This window comes from Ambystoma mexicanum, chromosome 4q (assembly GCF_040938575.1).
Source record: "Ambystoma mexicanum isolate Mex_15411 chromosome 4q, UKY_AmexF1_1, whole genome shotgun sequence".
In the NCBI taxonomy this organism is placed as follows: Eukaryota; Metazoa; Chordata; class Amphibia; order Caudata; family Ambystomatidae; genus Ambystoma; species Ambystoma mexicanum.
Window position 1 is genome coordinate 1259192115 of NC_090928.1, and position 19851 is coordinate 1259211965.

The 19851-nt window shown below is 47.8% G+C and overlaps 1 protein-coding gene across 1 annotated transcript in view; it reads right to left on the reverse strand.

Annotated features, from left to right (window-relative positions):
• Positions 1-19420, reverse strand: part of LOC138468346 (uncharacterized) — a 196939-nt gene extending 177519 nt beyond the window's left edge. Inside the window, exon 1 of the mRNA XM_069608865.1 lies at positions 19345-19420. The gene's annotated coding sequence lies outside the window, so the exon portion shown is untranslated. The remainder of the gene's footprint in view (positions 1-19344) is intronic.
• Positions 19421-19851: the final 431 nt, after the last annotated feature.

Here is a 19851-nt window from a genome sequence, read left to right on the forward strand (position 1 = left end):
CCAGGCGTCCTCATGTTTCTGAATGAAGAGAGACATCACGCAGCAGATTTAGCTGAAGCGCTGCTCGGTAACACGGCTGACTTCAGGTGTCAGCATTTCGGATTAGAAAAAAGGAAAGGCAGCCGTGTAACCATGCAGCGCTCGGCTAAATGGCTGCCTGAGAGGTCGGCGTGTTTGGGGGTAGTTGGGGTGAGCCCCGGCAGGGCCTCGGCTTGGTAGCCCATCTCAGAGACTGTCGGGACCTGACCCTGGCTCAGGAGCCCATCTCAGAGACTGCCGGACCTGGATTCGGCCAGCCCTGGCCCACTTAAAGCCCTGCTCACATGTGTACAGTCACAGTGCACTCCAGCCCAGACTCAGAAATGTTTGAACGTGTTGCCCAGGGCGTGGGTAGAAATCTCTGGACTTCCCGATGCCCCTGTTGCCCAGCACAGCACAGCTGCACCAGAGGGGTGCACGAGGTGAAAGTTTGCACTGGTCTTGCATGTGCGGACGCCCCTGCCGGGGGTAACGGATGCCTGTCTGCTCGGTTGTAACTCGATGGCTCTCCTCCTGCAGTGAGCAGGGCCGGCTCACTTACCCAGGAGGTTTTTAAGAAGTCATTTGAGGAGTGGAGGAGGTGGAGGGCCATTAATTAAATATACATGGGGGAGAAGTCAGGGCTTCACCTGCCTGAGCCAGTCCCTGAACCGGATTCTGGAGCTCTTTAAGTATTAATACTGAATAGATGTTGCCATCGAACCTGTGCCCAAAGGCTTCCAGTTGTGTCTGCTATCTGGCAGCCTCTGCAGCTGTGCTTGGTGAGGGTACCATCGCTCGTGCTGTTTACTCCTGGCAGGTGCCAGCGATTGGATCCCTGGTGGCGCTTTGAAACACCTCGGCGGCCCACGTGACCCCGGAACTGAGGCGCTTGCACGTCCGCAGGCCGAGGCTCGTTGAATGTCGTGATGCACCTGGACTCTGGGATGAGCTGGAGTTGGTGGTAGCCCCCCTGGAGATAGGGTGGATGTCATGCGCTGCTCCCCTTTTATCACCTGGAGGCTGGAGCCCCATAGTTACACAAACGTGGACCTCCAGTGGTTGTTTTCACTTGATTGTAGCAACCTCGGGCAAAACCCACAGTGTGGGTCCAGAGGCGGATTTAACGGTCGCCAGGCAGACAAATGGCGAGCAGGCCCCTGTGCTCTGCCATGCCCCGCCCCTCCCCTGCTCAGTCTCGGTAGGGCACCTGTGCACTTCTATTTCATGCCACGCATGATGCCTTAATCACTGCGCCCTGGTGTGCCTAGATTCCATACTTCAGGGTACATCATTACTTGAAAATGATGGGCTCCAGCAACCATGCTTGCTTGGGCTGTGCAGGGCAGGCCATCAGTAGTGGCATAACGAGGCCCCCACCGACAGTGCTGGGGGGCCCGCACACCCAATGTGCTCACAGGGGGAGCACAGCGTCAGCTGCAGCAGGGGGCACTCCACGGTGGAGGGCCCCAGCCCGCGGCTGCTGGACTTTGACGGCTCTGTGCTACCCTTGGTGGGCGGCCTGGGACGCTACCCATGGCTTCTGGTGCTGCTCACCTGGATCTCCGCTCTCACCTGGATCCCCGCGCTCCCGCCCCAGCCCTACCCTCAGCAACCACTAGCATTATCTCATTGTAACGCCAAAACGCTCATCAGGTTACAGTCTGCTCTATCCCCCTCCCCCCTCTTTGCCAAGACACTGAATCTCCCACACTGTCCAGGCATGGAGTGCTGTAGAGTGGGCGTGTGAGCCCACCGAGCTTGCTTTCATTACACTCTGCATCTGCCTTGTAGAGACGTTTGGCATTGACCTCCCACTGACAATAAACCCCAAAGCTAATGAGACGGTGAATTGTCAGTCACAGATAACAGCCACCATTACAGATATTGCTAAAGTGCATCATGCAGGTGTTCCAAAGTGGCGCGCACTCGGGCTCGGTTAATACCGAGCTGTGGTCCAGGCCTTTAAGGGCAGACTTTCACCCATAAAATGCAGGGGAGAGGGCTGGTTGTGCCATGTGGAAATGTCGAGTGGTGGTTCCTGGGAATATGGGGCCATGCACTAAACAAACAAAACTCAGATTCAGTTTCAGAACCAACAGCATATGTATTATAAACAATATCGGAGTGTATTACACAACTTCTCTTATTACATGTCTTAAATCACTGAAAGTACAGTGGGCGAACTCGATTTTTCAGGTTTCCATTATCTTGCATTGTGGGACTTTTTCGTTACCATTTAGGAAGTGAAAATTAAAGCCACAATCTTCCCAGGTATACAACTTCATATCAGTATTTTAAAGGTTTGGCAATGAAAAGGGTCAATAATGCCTTAAAAAGTATGCAAATCACATGATAAATTAACCTGATTATATATATACACACACATATATACACACACACCCACACATTATAGAAATAGGACATGCAGAAGAATGTGAATATACATTTATTTTCCCCACCCTGAACGCTAGGTTTCCTGTATAAACCAAGAGAAACCTGGTGAGGAGGCCCAGATGTCACACCCCCAAAAACAGAAAACACAACTCGCAAAAAATGAATCATTTATCCCTAAAGTTCATCATTGTGCAACTCTGCCCTCTCTAGGCCCCGCCTTCACGACACGCCCACTTGGGGCCCTCTGTCATTTTTGCCCACGGGGACCTTTGCCTTAAATCTGCCACTGTGTGGGTCTCTGGACTTTCTCTATCGTGGTTGTTTTTATACAAAATGCAAATTGCATGCAGAGGACCCGGTCCAAGTGAGCAGCACATTCCATTCCCACGGAATACTATCAACCGATCTCAAGGGGTCTGGGAGGCTACCACCAATCAGGGACGCCAATTCACCAAAATGCCAGGAGTAGCGGAAGTGACATCACAAAGCCAGTGACATCACAGGAAGCAATGTCCCAGGAAGTGGTGTGACAGGAAGTGACATCACAAAACCTTTGACCTCCCACCCCCCATTCTCCCGCAAGCGGACATTGTTGCAGGGAGTGATTTCACTATGATGGAACGTCTTGAGGCAGTACAAGAAGTGGCACAGGTCTAAGATGAATGCACATATATGTTACGTTATCCAATATCATCCTGCACTTATTATGTGTTCTGCTGCCTCGATGTGCTACTGGGCAGCCAGGTGATGTCAGGAACAGCCAAGATACTATGGGGGAACTGCTCCCCCATATTCCCGTGCAGCCTCATATACCCAGGCGCTGACGCTTGATGGTGGGATAGTCAATGTCAGCTAAAGCCTCATATGTCCAAGCATTATCTGCACGTGCCAAAAGCAGACTCAAATGGTCAGGTGTGGCCTTCTTATGGCCTGCTTATGGCCTTCTGCTTTTGGCATTAGGCCCCGAGCCGAGGGACATCAGCCGTTAGACCAGGGTACTAATAGTTACTTTTTAAAAGTTGCATGACGCCTTCGGTGTTGCTCAACAGAAGAAAAAAAAGACAAAATGGCTGCCATGTAACGGGGAGAAGGGACTGTATGTAGTCAATTCTCCTTTTCCATTGCAGACATTGAAGAATGAATAAAAAAGTAAACAAAAAAGATGGCTGCCATGGAAGGGGGAAAATTAACAATACGTAATTCCTTCTCCCTTTCCTTGGGGCCATTGAAAAAAGTAAACAAAAAGATGGCCGACAAGGAACGGGGAGATGGGACTACACATAGTCCCTTCTCCCTTTCCATGGCGGCCAGAACACAGCTGCAACCGGCCCGACAAAGGCTTTGTCGAGCTGGTAACGATACGGCGAGGGCCAATGTGCTGGCTTGTTAAATCATCATAAATCGGGTACGGCCTCAGATGCTCAGGTGTTAAACTGTGTAAACTGTAGCCTAAAAATGCTCAATTCGTGCCATCATTTAATGCCAGCAGCATGCTCAAATTCCAGGTACAGTTATCATATGGAAGCACGTCTGGTGCAAGGAGCTTTGCTTTCAAAGGCCATGTAACATATCTCTTCCATCAAACCCCCACTCCTCCACCGCACACCCAGTCAGGAGCGTTTCTACGTGCACCCTGTCCCCCTGTACACGAATAGTATATCCTGTGCCTCTGATTGGGCTTGCAAATCTTAAATTGTCGAATATCTCTTCTAAAAAATCCCCCATCATGTAAAGTGGCATTTGTTTGAACTTGAGCTGCTGTTAGCAATACAGTTTGGCTCTTTGCAGATGAAGCTTGGTACATACCCGTCTTTCCCATATATACATCTTGACTCACATGCCCCTTAACTGGACACCGGGCACCGCTGCCAACCCCAAGCACCATATTTGAAACATGCAAACCTTGCTGACTCAGTGCAACTAAAATTCTTTTAAAGGACAGGCACTAGAAAGCAGCAGTCCATTGTGAAGAGCTAACGAAAGTCTCTCTGACCCTAGCCTACTCCTCACACGTGGTGGCCTATAGTTACTTCACACATCTCACTGAAAATGTCACATTTGCTGTGCCCTGTTTGTATACCTTTTTCTCTGTATCCCACTAGAAGGTACGAACAATGGAACTCTTTCAACTCCCAATATACATTAGTGGTACCAGTCTCCATACACTTTCTTACTTTGGCATTGTATTTGTACTTTGTATGAAATGTAAGGCATACTGGATAAGTGTTATTACGTGGCTAGCCTTGCCTACATTGGTGCTGTCAGTTTGCTTTTATTTTCTTACTGAGGGATTGTATTTGTTACTTTTTATTTGGTATCAAGGGTAAAGCAAATAACACGAGTGTTTTATGCGGCTAGACTGTGTTACATTGGTGGATCCAGTCTGCCCATGTGTGATTATGTGGTATACTGGACTATGTTGGTATAGCCAGTCTCGTACTTTCTTTCTATGGCATGGCATTTTTATTGTCTGGGAGTCCTTACATGGTCATACTAGCATATATTGGTGCAGCCTGGATGGACATGTATGGGCACAGCCAGCATGAAAATGTTTTTTATACTTGCATATTTTGTGGGGGAAAGGCATCATAGAAGTGTACTGGAAAATGGTCCTGCACACTGTTGGTGGCTTGCATCTGTTGTGTTTTTTCGTGGTCTCCCATACAAAACCAAATGCAAACTGTCTGGCTGTTTACCCAATTTATCACAGAAAGTACTGTAAAATGCACCATTTTAACCCATTCTCTTAAAATATATCTTGGGGAGAGAACCCCCCAGACCCTCCCCTGGTTTGTTTCGGGCTGCAGTAGTCCAAGAATCAACAGCCCACACGGATGACGAGCCAGCCAGCATCGTGTTGGTAGGTAGAAGTGGGGCGGGATTTGGGCAGGTTGCAGAGACTGGGGTAGCGAAAGTGAGGACCGTCTAGCAGGAGAAAAGAGTAGATAGGAAGGCCAAGCAGTAGGCAAAAGAAGCAACTGAGTTTGCTAAGCGCAAGGGTGAAGATACGAGTTGTTGTAGACTGGTGAATAAGAAATTGAGGAATGTTGGGATTACTACTAGCAGTAAAGGCAGAGGTAGCAGTGAATTGTTGCAGACATAGGTCGCTATCAAAGAGGACCACAAGACTGTGAGCAGGGACGTCATTTCACCAAAAAGCCAGTGGTCGCGGAAGTGACATCACACAACCCTTGACCTCTGATGTCATCGCAGGAAGTGCTGTCATTTGACCCCACCCCAGAGTGATATCACGGGAAACGATAGAACATGACCATTCACCCCTTGACAAAACAGGAAGTGGCATCACATAGCATTGTTCCTAAGTACACTACGAAAAATATGGTTACGATATCACTATAATGTGATATAAATTTCATACAAGAATGTATCACCACATGTATCATTAAGATCAGTGTGTATAGGCCCATATCGCCAAATTACTGTGAATGATGTGTTATTATATAGCACTCATGCGTAAGCGCTTTATATAGAACAAATATATATGCAATATCATCCAACCTGTGTTGGTACTCATTTATCGACCCTCAAGAAGGATGAACGGCTGAGTTGAGGTGTTTAAGAACAGACTAGGGTTGTGTGATGTCACTTCCGCGACCACTGGCTTTTTGGTGAAATGACGTCCCTGCTCACAGACTCACCTCCTGAAGTGTGCCTGAAATAAACCTTTAATGAGTCTAGCAATTATTGTATAAAATTCCAGAAAGACAAATTATTTGGTATTTCTAGTTTTCCTTATTTAGTGTCACTGCTGAAAGTGTTAGACTTGTGGAAACCCTGTTCTTTTTTTGTAATTTAAAAAAAAAAATGTAAGAGGCCTGAACGAGAAAGCCAGCCACTCCAGAAGCAAAGAGCCTCATGGCACTGGCCACGACACCGGAGCTTGCATTAAAAAAAGAGGAAAAATTACTTTTTTTTCTTTTTCTTTTTTTAGGGGTAGCAAGGGAGACCTCGGGGGTCGCAATTGCGACCCCTAAATGATGTCCCTGACTGTGAGCCTTGAGCAAATGAGCTAGAATGTCAGGTTGGAAAGAGATGGGAGAGGGGTGGGGGGGATGGTGTTGGAAGCCCGAATAATGGAACATTCCATTTTTGAAGAGTTCAGCATGAGAAAGTGGAGAGCCATCCAATCAGAAAATGCAGGGAATTTGTCATCTTTTCTGAGATGGCTGGGGCAAAGGAGAAACATTTTGATTGCCATCAGCAAACAGGTGATAGTGAAAGCCAAAGGATGAGATGAGTCTTCCTGCGGCAGAGGTATAGAGCAGATGTCAAATGACAGATGCTTGGTTACGCTAACAGGGAGAGGGGTGAAGTCGGAGGTTTGCACGCTCCAGGAGATTTTGAAGGTGCGACCTTTGGAACCCACCTCTCTCGTCAGTGCTGTTTCACCGCATTTGGTGGAACGGCCAGCTCACAGCGGCAGAGTAAGAGTACATTTAGTATGAATTTTTAGGGTAGTGTGGGGCGAGGAAGAGGTTATGGGTCTTGCACCCCATAAAAAACACCACAAAAAATACAGTGGCACGGCATGCATGATATGATATGATATGGCATTTATAACGCGCCTAAACACAGGTGTTCCAAGGCGCGAAATGTACCACGCCCATGACCTTCAAACTAAGAGACAATCCAGGTCAGAGCAGATTTCTGAAACCCCAGTGACTGAGGAGGAGAGAGGAGTGGTTGACAGTGTAGAAAGTGTCAGAGGTCAAAAGGAGGAGCATAGAAGAGATTTAGAGTGTTGAGCATTAGCGAGAACGTTGGAGACATGAATGAGTGCAGTCTCGGTGGAGTGTTTAACATGGAAGACAGATTGAAGTCTCCAAGGCCAGTCTCCTGGGAGAGGAGTTCCCACTCAAGGACCTTTGACTAATGGGTAGGCGGGAAAGCGAGCAATAGTTTGACAGGACGGTTTGTCTAGCTGAGGGTTTCTTCAAAAGAGGTGAGACAGTTGCAGATTCGATGAAGGCAGTGAAGAGTCCAGTGGGGAGAGAGCACTCAAAGAGCTCAGAGAGAAAGGGAAGGTGATTGCGACCAAGTCTTTAGCCATTTGAGGAGCAAACAGGTCGATGGGAGTGCAAGCTGGCTTGGCACTGTAGTTTGCAAAGGTGGTGGACACAATGAGGGTTGGGGTGGCAGAGGAGGGTTGTGAGAGTGCCACACATTTTAGAGATGATCTCAGAAGAGCTTGAACTTATGCTGCATATGCTGTTATCTGTGTGTGAATAAAGTTTGCACTTTTTCTGCCAGTGATGAACCTGTTTACTGAGTTAAGAAAGTGTCAGCAGGACCCACCTTCAGGAAACACAACTCATGACTTAACCAACAGACTGAGAAGCACCAGGTGGGGCATTTTAGGCACGCTTTGTGGGAATTGACAGTATTTAAAGAACATTGGGAAGTAAAATTGGTTAAAACTCCCAGCTCCACAATGTATCAGCAGCTTTATTTAGGAGAACTAGTGGAAGCCAAGTTTCCGCCATGACTCGGTTCCAGCCCCTGACGGGCTGATCGGGAGACGGGCTGGCCAGGAGGCATGGCCACCGTCTCATTTGTAGAAGCGAAGCTTCCGCCATGACTCGGCTACATCTCCTGATGGGCTGGCCAGGAGGCATGGCCACCGTCTCATTTGTGGAAGCAAAGCTTCCGCCATGACTCGGCTCCGCCCCCTGAAGGGCTGGCCGGGAGGCATAAACACCGTCTCATTTGTGGAAGCAAAGCTTCCGCCATGACTCGGCTCTGCCCCCTGAAGGGCTGGCCGGGAGGCATAAACACCGTCTCATTTGTGGAAGCAAAGCTTCCGCCATGACTCGGCTCTGCCCCCTGAAGGGCTGGCCGGGAGGCATAAACACCGTCTCATTGTCACTTTCAGGGTGGCCCTGTGACAGTAATCAGCTTGGCGGGAGATCTCCACTGAATGCCCAGATGGTGCGTTGGGTAGCATCCCCCCTTCCCAGGGATGGTGAGGGACGTCCCAGACCCATCCTCCTCCCAAGTATCCAAGATTACAAAGGAATTCCCTCTGCTCAAGAGCAAAAGGCATTTCTTTGCCATTTTAGAAGCTTGAAAGGAGGATGCTATGGGGGATACCACTATCCCTGAATTAGCGGCGGCGGTAGGAACGCTACCACCACCCAGCAACACCCTCTGCCTTTATTTATAATTATACATGATATGATCGATTTTTGCCACTCCTGCCTGTTATTTTTATTTCTAATCCTGCCTGCTCTGGCCATTGTTTTTAATCTAGACTGCTCTGGTTATTGTTTCTAATCCCGCCTCTACTGGTAATTGTTTTTAATCTCTCCTGCACTGGTCAGTGATTCTAGCCCTGCCTGCTCTGGTCATTGTTTCTAGCCCTGCCTGCTCTGGTCATTGTTTCTAGCCCTGCCTGCTCTGGTCATTTATTCCATTCCTACTTGCTCTGGGCATGGTTTCTAATCCTGACTGCCTGCTCTGGTCATTGTTTCTAATGTTTCTAGCCCTGCTTGCACTGGTCATTGTGTCTAGCCCTGCCTGCTCTGTTCATTGTTTCTAATCCTGCCTGCTCTGGTAATTGTTTATAATTCTTCCTGCACTGGTCATTGTTTTTAGACCTGCCTGCTCTGGTCGTTGTTTAGAATATCACCTGCTCTGGTCATTGTTTCTGGCCCTGCCTGCACTGGTCATTGTTTCTAATCTCGCCTGCACTGGTCATTGTTTCTAATCCTGCCTGATCTGGTCATTGTTTCTAATCCTCCCTACACTGGTCATTGTTTCTAGCCCTACCTGTGCTGGTCATTGTTTCGAGCTCTGCCTGTGCTGGTCATTGTTTCTAGCCCTGCCTGCACTGGTCATTGTTTCTAATCCTGCCTAATTGGGTAATTGTAAGTAAGTGAGAAAAAGAGGATCCAAAATGGAACCCCCCCCGTCCCCTGCACACCTTTAAATTGCGTCGATATGACGCCTAAACATTGATTAAAAACAACTTGTACGTGGTTCAAAGTAAGAATTTACAATTTGAAAGCACGTGTGGCTCTTTCTAATAATACAATCAGATGTATGAATATTACAACAAGTGATGTTTATTCCAAACGCAAATAGTAGAGAAGATTGAAGTCATTGTAGATGGCTGACGTGTTTCGAGATACCAATTCTCTTCTTCTTGAGCCATAAATCATACATACGAACTAAAATGTAAAGAATACAATGGAAATATAATCAGGGTTATAAAGCTCTCAAGTCAAGACCGCAGTCTGTATCTAGTGCACATTTACTCATTTATCATAGACTGTAAGTCACCATTTGTATAAAGTAACATAGCCCCAAGGCAGCAACCAGTTTCTGTGTGGACATTTCTAATAGTATATGGTGATTATCCAAAGCCACAAACAACCCAACCAACGAATAGCCGCCATGATCAATTTAGATGGAAAGAAAAAAATTGAGTTGTCCTTTTAGAGTTAGATAATGCCCTATGGGCTAGATATAAGCTCACCATCAATGGGAGGATCCTTAGTCCTATTACGTTTGATGATGTAAAAGGGTAGTGAGGGTTCAATCAGTCATGGGAGACTCCATCGGGCATCAATTACACGGGAGCCCCAGGTCCTACAATGAGTGGTCTAGGGAATTAATGATATTTAAAGTAGCACAGAGCAGCAGCTTATACATTGTGGAAAAAACAGATAGTTAATGATGTGCAAAGAATGGGCACAGGGCTGCAACATAATCGGCACAAATTTGGAGCGGTAAAGAAAGTAAGGGAGGTACTCACCCTGGCAAGGTGAGTACGTGTGCTTTTCGCCAATTGCCAGTGGAGTCCGGTAACTTGCATGCAAAGGACAACGTGGAAGCACTAGGTAGTGCTGAAAGATACACGGTTTGTGAATATAAGAAATAGCACAGAGGAGCTACGGATCAGTAAAGGAAAGTCTTAGAGTGGAATACAAAGCCGGCACAATGCTATGTGTGGATGCAGGAACTTACTAGTGTAAACACGATACGCGATTGTGTATTGGAATCTTCGTCCATCGCAGAGCCGATCTCAGAAGTGGCACACTAACGAGCCGGGAGTAGATAGAAACTGTTGCTAAGCAGGGGGCTCTCCGTCTGGAATGAAGGACCCTCCTGCACGCGTAAGACTGTGTATGTAGTTTGTGATATGTAGAGGTGGAAAACGGACTCATGTTGCAATACATAGATTGAAGAAAGTTCCTAAGTGTCTGTCCTTGATGGCGGCCATATTTGAATGTACTTGTAAGGGGTAAAGTAATGCGAGCTGATATGACTCGAAGCTCTAAGGAGTGTAAAAGAAAAAGGAAAACGACTAAAGGGACTATAAATGCAGGTTTATGCGAGTTAGAGTTGGTTGGCTTTGGATTTACAAATTGCACAATATAGATTATTTTTTATTTTTTGAACAGATGAGAGCACTGTGGGTAAACCATAACAAGGTCTGCTGTATAAAGTTCAATCGACAGTAATTCAAAGTAAACAAGATCTGCATGTTAACATAGTTCTACAGTGCATTGTAAAGAGTGGGAACATTAGGTGACCATCCAATTAGATTAAATGATACTGTGTAATAGGCAGAATGGGCTATCTATAGAGAGCACCTGATTATTTTTTCAAAATTAGAGGACTCATTATAAGTGTCTAATTAATTGAAGCATTTCAGCGAGAACTCATCATTGAGGCCCTTAGGGAGTAGTGTGTTCAAGGTGTGGATCCAGTATTTCTCTCTGCGAGAAAGTATTGACTGATAGTTGCCACCTCTGTAGGGTTTTTTAACTACTTCTAGGACCTGATATTTGACATGAGCTACAGTGTGGTCATTTTCCATAAAGTGTCTCGAGAGAGGTGAATTCATGTTTTCACCTGATATTAGATTTGTGCTCTGTGAGCCTCTCTTTAACTGACCTTGTTGTTTGACCAATGTAAAGTTTGCCACATGGGCACTTGATCGCGTATATCACACCGGTGGACATACAGGTGGCAAAATGTTGTAGTTTGATCTTTTTACCCGTGTATGGGTGAGTGATACTGTCCCCCTTAGTGACGTTGTTGCAGTGTGAACAACAAAGGCATGGGAAAGTTCCAATTTGTCTTGTTTGTAGAACCATTTGTTTATCCTTTGGAGGTACTTCCGCTCTGACGAGTTTGTCTCTAAGGTTCTTACCGCGCCTGATGGCCATCATGGGTGCCTTAGGAAATAACTCTTTCAGCGCCTGGTCGTTATGGAGAATGTTCCAATGTTTCCTGATGGTTTTCCCTATCTGGAAGCTTTGTCTTGAGTATTTGGTGATGTGTAAGAGTGGTGTTTCTTTAGTTTTTGCTTTTGGGATCAGCAGATCTTCTTTGCTGATGAGACCAGATCTTTCTTTGGCTGCATCGAGAATAGTTACAGGATATCTTCTGGCTTCAAATTTTTCAAAAAGTTTAGTGCTCTCTGTGTCGAGACCTGCAGGATCTGAGATTATGCGTTTAAGCCTCAATTGGGTAATTGTTCCTAATCCTCCCTGCACTTGTCATTGTTTCTAGCCCTGCCTGTGCTGGTCATTGTTTCTAGCCCTGTCTTCTCTGGTCATTGTTTCTAATCCTGCCTGATCTGGTCATTGTTTCTAATCCTCCCTGCACTGATCATTGTTTCTAGCCCTGCCTGCTCTGGTCATTGTTTCTAATCCTGACTGCCTGCTCTGGTCATTGTTACTAATGTTTCTAGTCCCTGCCTGCACGGGTCATTTTTTCTAGCCCTGCCTGCTGTGGTCATTGTTTCTAATCCTGGTTGCACTGGTAATTGTTTCTAATCCCACCTGCACTGGTCATTGATTCTAGCCCTGCCTGCTCTGGTTATTGTTTCCAATCCTACCTGCTCAGGTCAGTGTTTCTAATCATGTCTGTTCTGTTCATTTTTTCTAATCCTTTCTCCTCTGGCCATTGTTTCTAATCATGCCTGCATTGGTCATTGTTTCTAGCCCTGCCTGCTCCGGTCATTGTTTCTAACCCTGCCTGCTTTGTTCATTGTTTCTAATCCTGTATGCACTGGTCATAGTTTCTAATGCTCCCTGCACCGGTTTTTGTTACTAGCCCTGCCTGCACTGGTCATTGTTTCGCATCCTGCCTGATCTGCTCATTGTTTCTAATCCTGACTGCTCTGGTCATTGTTTCTAATCCTGCCTGCTCTGGTCATTGTTTCTGGCCGTGACTGCCTTGGTCTTTGTTTATAGCCCTGTCTGATCAGGTCATTGTTTCTAATCCTGCCTGCTGTGATCATTGTTTCTGGCCCTGACTGCACTGGTCATTGTTTCTGGCCCTGCCTGCACCGGTCATTGTTTCTAATCCCGACTGCTCTGGTCATTGTTTATAGCCCTGCCTGCTCTGGTCATTGTTTCTAATCCCGAATGCTCTGGTCATTGTTGATAGCCCTGCTTGCTCTGGTCATTGTTTCTAATCCTACCTGCTCTGGCCATTGTTTCTAATCCTGCCTGATGTGGTCATTGTTTCTAATCCTGCCTGATTGGTCATTGTTTCGAATTCTGCCTGTTCTGGTTCTTGCTTCTAGTCCTGACTGAGTGCTCTAGATTGTGTATGTAAAAGAGAGTGCTTTGATTTGACCTTGTTATGAAAATAAAGTATAAAACGTGATGGGGAAACGGCAGCTTTTGGCTGGCAGGACGTGCAAGTGGGGAGGGGACGTAGCCATGCCACACAGGATTGTTAGTGGGGGTGAGATAATGGAAAAATTACCCTTCTCATAGGGCGGCAAAAATCATTGAACCTTCTCTCATCCACTTAAGCACCTGGGGCGGGGGGAGCAGCCAAGCAGGTTCCACGGATCATGGGCTGAAACCGCTGATCTCGACCTGCATTCCACAGAACCCTCAGGGTGCTTCCCCCACCCCAGACTGCCATCTTCTTCCCACCTGTCTTTTTAAAAATATTCCCAACCATCCTCAATAGCCCGATTTACCTGATTGTGTCGGTGGTGAGGCCCGCCGCTGCTTCTCTCCATCTCCCTTTGCCGTCCACAACGGAAATGGAAGAGGAGCCCCGCCTTACATCTCTGTGGTGGCCATCTTGGAACTGTCATGGCGTCCCGTTCATTCATAGAAAAGACCCTGCTATCAGCACCCTGGGTTGCTTCTTTGGTAACCCGGGGTACTAATGGCATTAGTAACCCGTTCCATGGGCTTCACTGGTGGAGGTGGGGGGTGTTAAGTCCCGGTGCCCTCATTAAACATGCTTGCTTCGCCCGGGTCTTTAACTCAGGCTGCCGGGCTGTTAGCCTCCGGTGTAGCCCGTGCAACGGGTTACAGACACCACATTGTAACGCCTATGAATTATGCCGCTGCCACATGCCCGGTAACCCTCATGCCCTTACAGGCCTCCAGCAGTCAGATCCAATCACATGGATGCTCACCATCCTATTGGCCCACACTGCCCTGCTGCCCAAATGGTTCTAGCCTGCATTGTTTGTATTGCTGCACTGCCCTGCTGCCCAAATGGTTGTAGCCTGCATTGTTTGTATTGCTGCACTGCCCTGCTGCCCAAATGGTTGTAGCCTGCATTGTTTGTATTGCTGCACTGCCCTGCTGCCCAAATGGTTCTAACCTGCATTGTCTGTATTGCTGCACTGCCCTGCTGCCCAAATGGTTCTAGCCTGCATTGTTTGTATTGCTGCACTGCCCCGCTACCCAAATGGTTCTATCCTGCATTGTTTGTATTGCTACACTGCCCTGCTGCCCAAATGGTTCTAACCTGCATTGTTTGTATTGCTGCACTGCCCTGCTGCCCAAATGGTTCTAACCTGCATTGTTTGTATTGCTGCACTGGCCTGCTGCCCAAATGGTTCTAGCCTGCATTGTTTGTATTGCTGCACTGCCCTGCTGCCCAAATGGTTGTAGCCTGCATTGTTTGTATTGCTGCACTGCCCTGCTGCCCAAATGGTTGTAGCCTGCATTGTTTGTATTGCTGCACTGCCCTGCTGCCCAAATGGTTCTAACCTGCATTGTTTGTATTGCTGCACTGCCCTGCTGCCCAAATGGTTCTAGCCTGCATTGTTTGTATTGCTGCACTGCCCTGCTGCCCAAATGGTTCTAGCCTGCATTGTTTGTATTGCTGCACTGCCCTGCTGCCCAAATGGTTGTAGCCTGCATTGTTTGTATTGCTGCACTGCCCTGCTGCCCAAATGGTTCTAGCCTGCATTGTTTGTATTGCTGCACTGCCCTGCTGCCCAAATGGTTCTAACCTGCATTGTTTGTATTGCTGCACTGCCCTGCTGCCCAAATGGTTCTAGCCTGCATTGTTTGTATTGCTGCACTGCCCTGCTGCCCAAATGGTTCTAGCCTGCATTGTTTGTATTGCTGCACTGCCCTGCTGCCCAAATGGTTCTAGCCTGCATTGTTTGTATTGCTGCACTGCCCTGCTGCCCAAATGGTTCTAGCCTGCATTGTTTGTATTGCTGCACTGCCCTTTCTAACCTGCATTGTTTGTATTGCTGCACTGCCCTGCTGCCCAAATGGTTCTAACCTGCATTGTTTGTATTGCTGCACTGCCCTGCTGCCCAAATGGTTCTAGCCTGCATTGTTTGTATTGCTGCACTGCCCTTTCTAACCTGCATTGTTTGTATTGCTGCACTGCCCTGCTGCCCAAATGGTTGTAGCCTGCATTGTTTGTATTGCTGCACTGCCCTGCTGCCCAAATGGTTCTAACCTGCATTGTTTGTATTGCTGCACTGCCCTGCTGCCCAAATGGTTCTAGCCTGCATTGTTTGTATTGCTGCACTGCCCTTTCTAACCTGCATTGTTTGTATTGCTGCACTGCCCTGCTGCCCAAATGGTTGTAGCCTGCATTGTTTGTATTGCTGCACTGCCCTGCTGCCCAAATGGTTCTAGCCTGCATTGTTTGTATTGCTGCACTGCCCTTTCTAACCTGCATTGTTTGTATTGCTGCACTGCCCTGCTGCCCAAATGGTTCTAACCTGCATTAATGGTATTGCTGCACTGCCCAATACTGCCTTGCTGCCCAACTAGACCAGCCTATTCTCGAGCAACTGTTTGCACTGCTCGCCATCCGCACAAGGGAAATAGCTCTCACCCTCTTTCAACTACATACATCTCCCACCACAAACACCCTTAACTGGGATCTCTCTGCCAGCCCACAGACTCTACCACCAACTGCTCCCGCACAAATATGGCACCCTCACTCCCTTGCTCTCACACCATACCACCTATGCCATTCCTACCGGCCCTATCTACCACGAGTACAGCCACTTCTCACCACACCTGCCCTTGTAGCTCGAACCCTACCTCACCCCATCCATACACCTAAATACTATCATTCTAGACCTATGCCCCCCACATAAGAAATCTAAGGCTAGACGGCCGTTCTAATCAACGTGCAGCCACCTCCAAGATACTTCAGGCTAAACACGCCCAGCCTACCCCACAACTAGTAAAGCCACACCTAACACATCTAGCACAACCAATACTTCTCACGATACCTTGGCACCAAATATACAAAAAACAACCAGAAAACTCAATTCCAGTGCGCACTTATCAACTCACGCTCCCTACCAGCTCATGCAACTGAGATCCATGATCTCATCAATGACCTAGACCTAGACATATTAGCCATAACTGAAACCTGGCTACACGTAGCCTCTGGACCAGCTGTCTGCCAAACACTACCACCAGGTTACATCATCCTGCGTCAAGACAGAACCACTAGCAAAGGAGGAGGGATAGCCCTAATCATCAAAGAAACCCTCAGCGCTAGACAAATAAAGACCAACAAAGCGGACAACTTCAACTCACTATCAGTTAAAATATCCCCCTCGCCTAATGACACTATAACAATACACATAGTCTACCGCCCACCAGGCCCAACCCTAGACTTCCAATCGAACATCACCCACATCCCAGGCAATAACCTGAAAGCAAACTCCAAAGCTATTCTCTTAGGTGACCTCAACCTGGGCTTTAAAGACCCAAAAGATAAAAAGAGTAAAGCCCTGGCCAAAGCTCTCCTAGATCAAGGCTTTACACAACGAGTAAATGAACCTACCACCACCAAAGGTCGCATCCTTGACTGGATCGCTGACCACAACTGTGTGGCTGACATTATTTCTAACACCCCCAGACCATGGACAGATCACCACTTATTACGCTTCTTCATTCCAGCCAAAACAGCAGGGAACCCTTAGCCACCTGCACCAGCTACTATGGCAAGATCAAAAAACTGCTCACCGCAGACAGACTAATCCCGCTCCTGGAAAAGTCAGTGCTATCCCATGCTACCTCCAAAGACCCTACAACACTAGCTGAGCTCTACAACAACACACTAAAAGACATAGTAGAAGTAGTAGCTCCACTTGAAAAGAAAAAAGCCAAAAAGATACTCCATGCTAACTCCTGGTTCACACAAGAACTAAAGGATACACGCACTGTCAAAAGGTCAGCACTAACTGCTTGGCAGGCCAATCCCTGCCCTACCACAAAGGACTCCTACCTCACACTCGCTAAACAATATAAAAAGGCCATCTCTACAGCCAAAGGAGAGACTTACAATGCCAGAATTGAGAAAGCTAGCTCACAGTCAAAAGAGCTTTTCACCATATACAATGAGCTTACTATTCCCACCGCCTCCGCTCTACCCACTGAGAAAAACTCCACATGGTGCACGCCATGTTAGACAAAATTGAAACACTCAAAAAGAAAATCAAAGCTCAATTTGAGAAACTACCCAAATTCAACACTGCTCCAAAGCAGTCCACGTACAAACCAGATGTGAACATCAAAAATAGCAGTAAACCACCTAAAACCTTCACTTTCAGAGAAGTGACCATTCCAGAAGTCCTCCACATTCTGCAGCACATCAAACCTTCACTGTGGAAAGGTGACATCTGCCCAACCAACCTAGTCAAAGACTGCGCCACTGCACTCGCTCCTTTATGACCTCCTTCATAAACGCATCCTTCGCCCACCAGTACAGTACCCACCACCTTCAAGGAAGCCTGGGTGAGGCCTCTACTAAAAAAGAAAACTCCCTCGACCCGGATTCTCCAAACAACTACTGCCCCATTGCCATTCCTACTGAAAATTCTAGACAAAGCTGCATATCTAGAGATTCAAGCTTATCTAGAAACACACAACATCCTGGGTAAAAGACAATCAGGCTTCTGCCCCCACCACGGCACAGAGTCAGCCTTACTCGACCTTAAGAACCAACTACTCGAAACCATGGACAAAGGCAAAACCTCACTCCTCCTACTCTTAGACCTCTCAGCAGCCTTTGATCTGGTTGACCATAAGATCCTTTGCAAACATTTTACTGACACAGCCCACTTCTCTAAAGAAGCTACAGCATGGATCACCTCCTTCCTGGATGGTAGAGCTATGAGAGTCTCCTCAGACCAAGCATCGGCCACACCCTCACCCATCGAGTGTGGATTCCCGCAAGGCTCATGCACCTCCCCCACGCTCTACAACCTCTTCACTCTCCCACTATACAGTGACCTAGAAGATTTCGGCATAGCCTTCACCAACTATGCCGACGACACACAAATTCTCATGCCCTTAACAGGCAACTACAACCAAGACCTCAAAACCCTCCAAGAAATTACGCCCGCACCCAGGCTTGGATGGCGGCAAACGGCCTATGTCTAAATGGGGAAAAAACAGAACCACTGCTAGTAGGTCCCAAAGAAGCCTTAAAACGCCTCGACAACACCTACAGCTCCTTCATCATCGAAGACACAGTCATCAGTACGGCAGCCCCAGTGAAAACCCTAGGCGTCTCCTTAGACTCCACATTATCGATGGACAGACAAGTCAGTGCCATCTCATCAGCAGCAGCCCACACCTCTAAAATAAGAAATGCTGTGAAACCTTAACCTAACACAAAAGAACCCCCTCAACATCGCCAGAGCCACCATAGGCGCAAAACTAGACTACTGCAATATCCGACTCTTGGGCACATCCACACAAACGATTACAAACAGCACAAAAGAACGCCCTAAGAGCAGCACTCAGCATTACTAGGAGAGAACACATCTCCCAGGCCAGAAGGGACGTCCACTGGCTCCCAGTCAAAGAACGTATGACGTTTAAAGCCCTCACCATCACCCACAGATGGCTCACCCAATCTGCGCCAGCTTACCTAGTAGAGAGAATACACCAGACACCATCACATAGGCCTAAACGTAACAAATACTCACACCAACTCTCTCTCCCAGCATTCAACAGAGTGAAAGCGGGAGGAACCAGCTAAGGAGTGAACAATCCCTCTCCACCTTCAGAGAAACACTGAAAACAAGACTGTTCAACTAAACTGTCTAATACTCGGCCCTTCCTTCAATACTCTTCCTCTGTTACCACGGGACACTTGATTCACAATGCTCATTGTCATCTGCATGGTACCTTTGTTTGTCTCTGTACCAAGCTGCATATTCTGTAACGGCGCCACGATGCCTCCGGGCCGCTGGGCGCTTGATAAATCCAAATAAATGTGCAATGGGCAAAGGGGTGTCCCTGTGCATGAAGACAGCGTCGGGAGTGATAAGGAATGGCCGTGTGGAGGCCAGCGTCAGATAGACACATACACAGTGAACAGGGCAGATGCCACCATTTGCAATATATCCCATAACACACACACCAAATGATTGGCACGTATACACAGTGCTGCAGCCAAATGGCGCATGGCAGCGTGTGGCATATGACAGGCATGGAACTCTGCCTGGCGCAATTCCATGCATATAAGAGGGCCACGTGCCACAGGATGTGTGGCTGGACTGGCGGAAGGTGCCAGGCATGACAGGGGACCCTGGCACCCCTGCTCCATGCGCGAGTCAGGTGAATACTCTAGAGGGCTGTCCCTGAACCTGCCCCATGCCCCCTTGACCTCGCACGCGCGCCCTTCTGCACACACCTGTCACTTCTCCGCCTTCCTGCATCTGGGCTGCCATCCACTTCGTCCCCGGGTGATAGGTAAGAGGCTGGCACACAGCACCTGCAAGGCAAAGCACAGCACATTATGTTCAGCCTAGGAAGATAACTCAGTGGGTTGAGCACATACTGTAGAGACCCGAGTGTAACCAAGAGGTCTCTGGTTCTGTTTCCATTGCTGGTCAAATACATTCGGTGGTTAATAATCTGCAGATCGTAGTTCACAAACTCAGTAAGGTAACCCAGTGCGTTGAGTGATCACTGAAGAGATCTGCGAGCAAGCTACAGATTACGTCACTCAACTCCAGTAAAATAACCTTTTCTTTCTGGGTCTTCCTGAAAACATCTTTCCACGCCCTGGCGTGGATAGGAAGGCTGGGGGTGTGTGTGCGTGATGGGGCAGGCGGGCGGGGGTGTAAGGCGCTGGAGTCTGCAGCCCACCCTCTTTACAGGTAATGTTTCAGGTGCGGGGGCGTTGCTGCATGGGGCT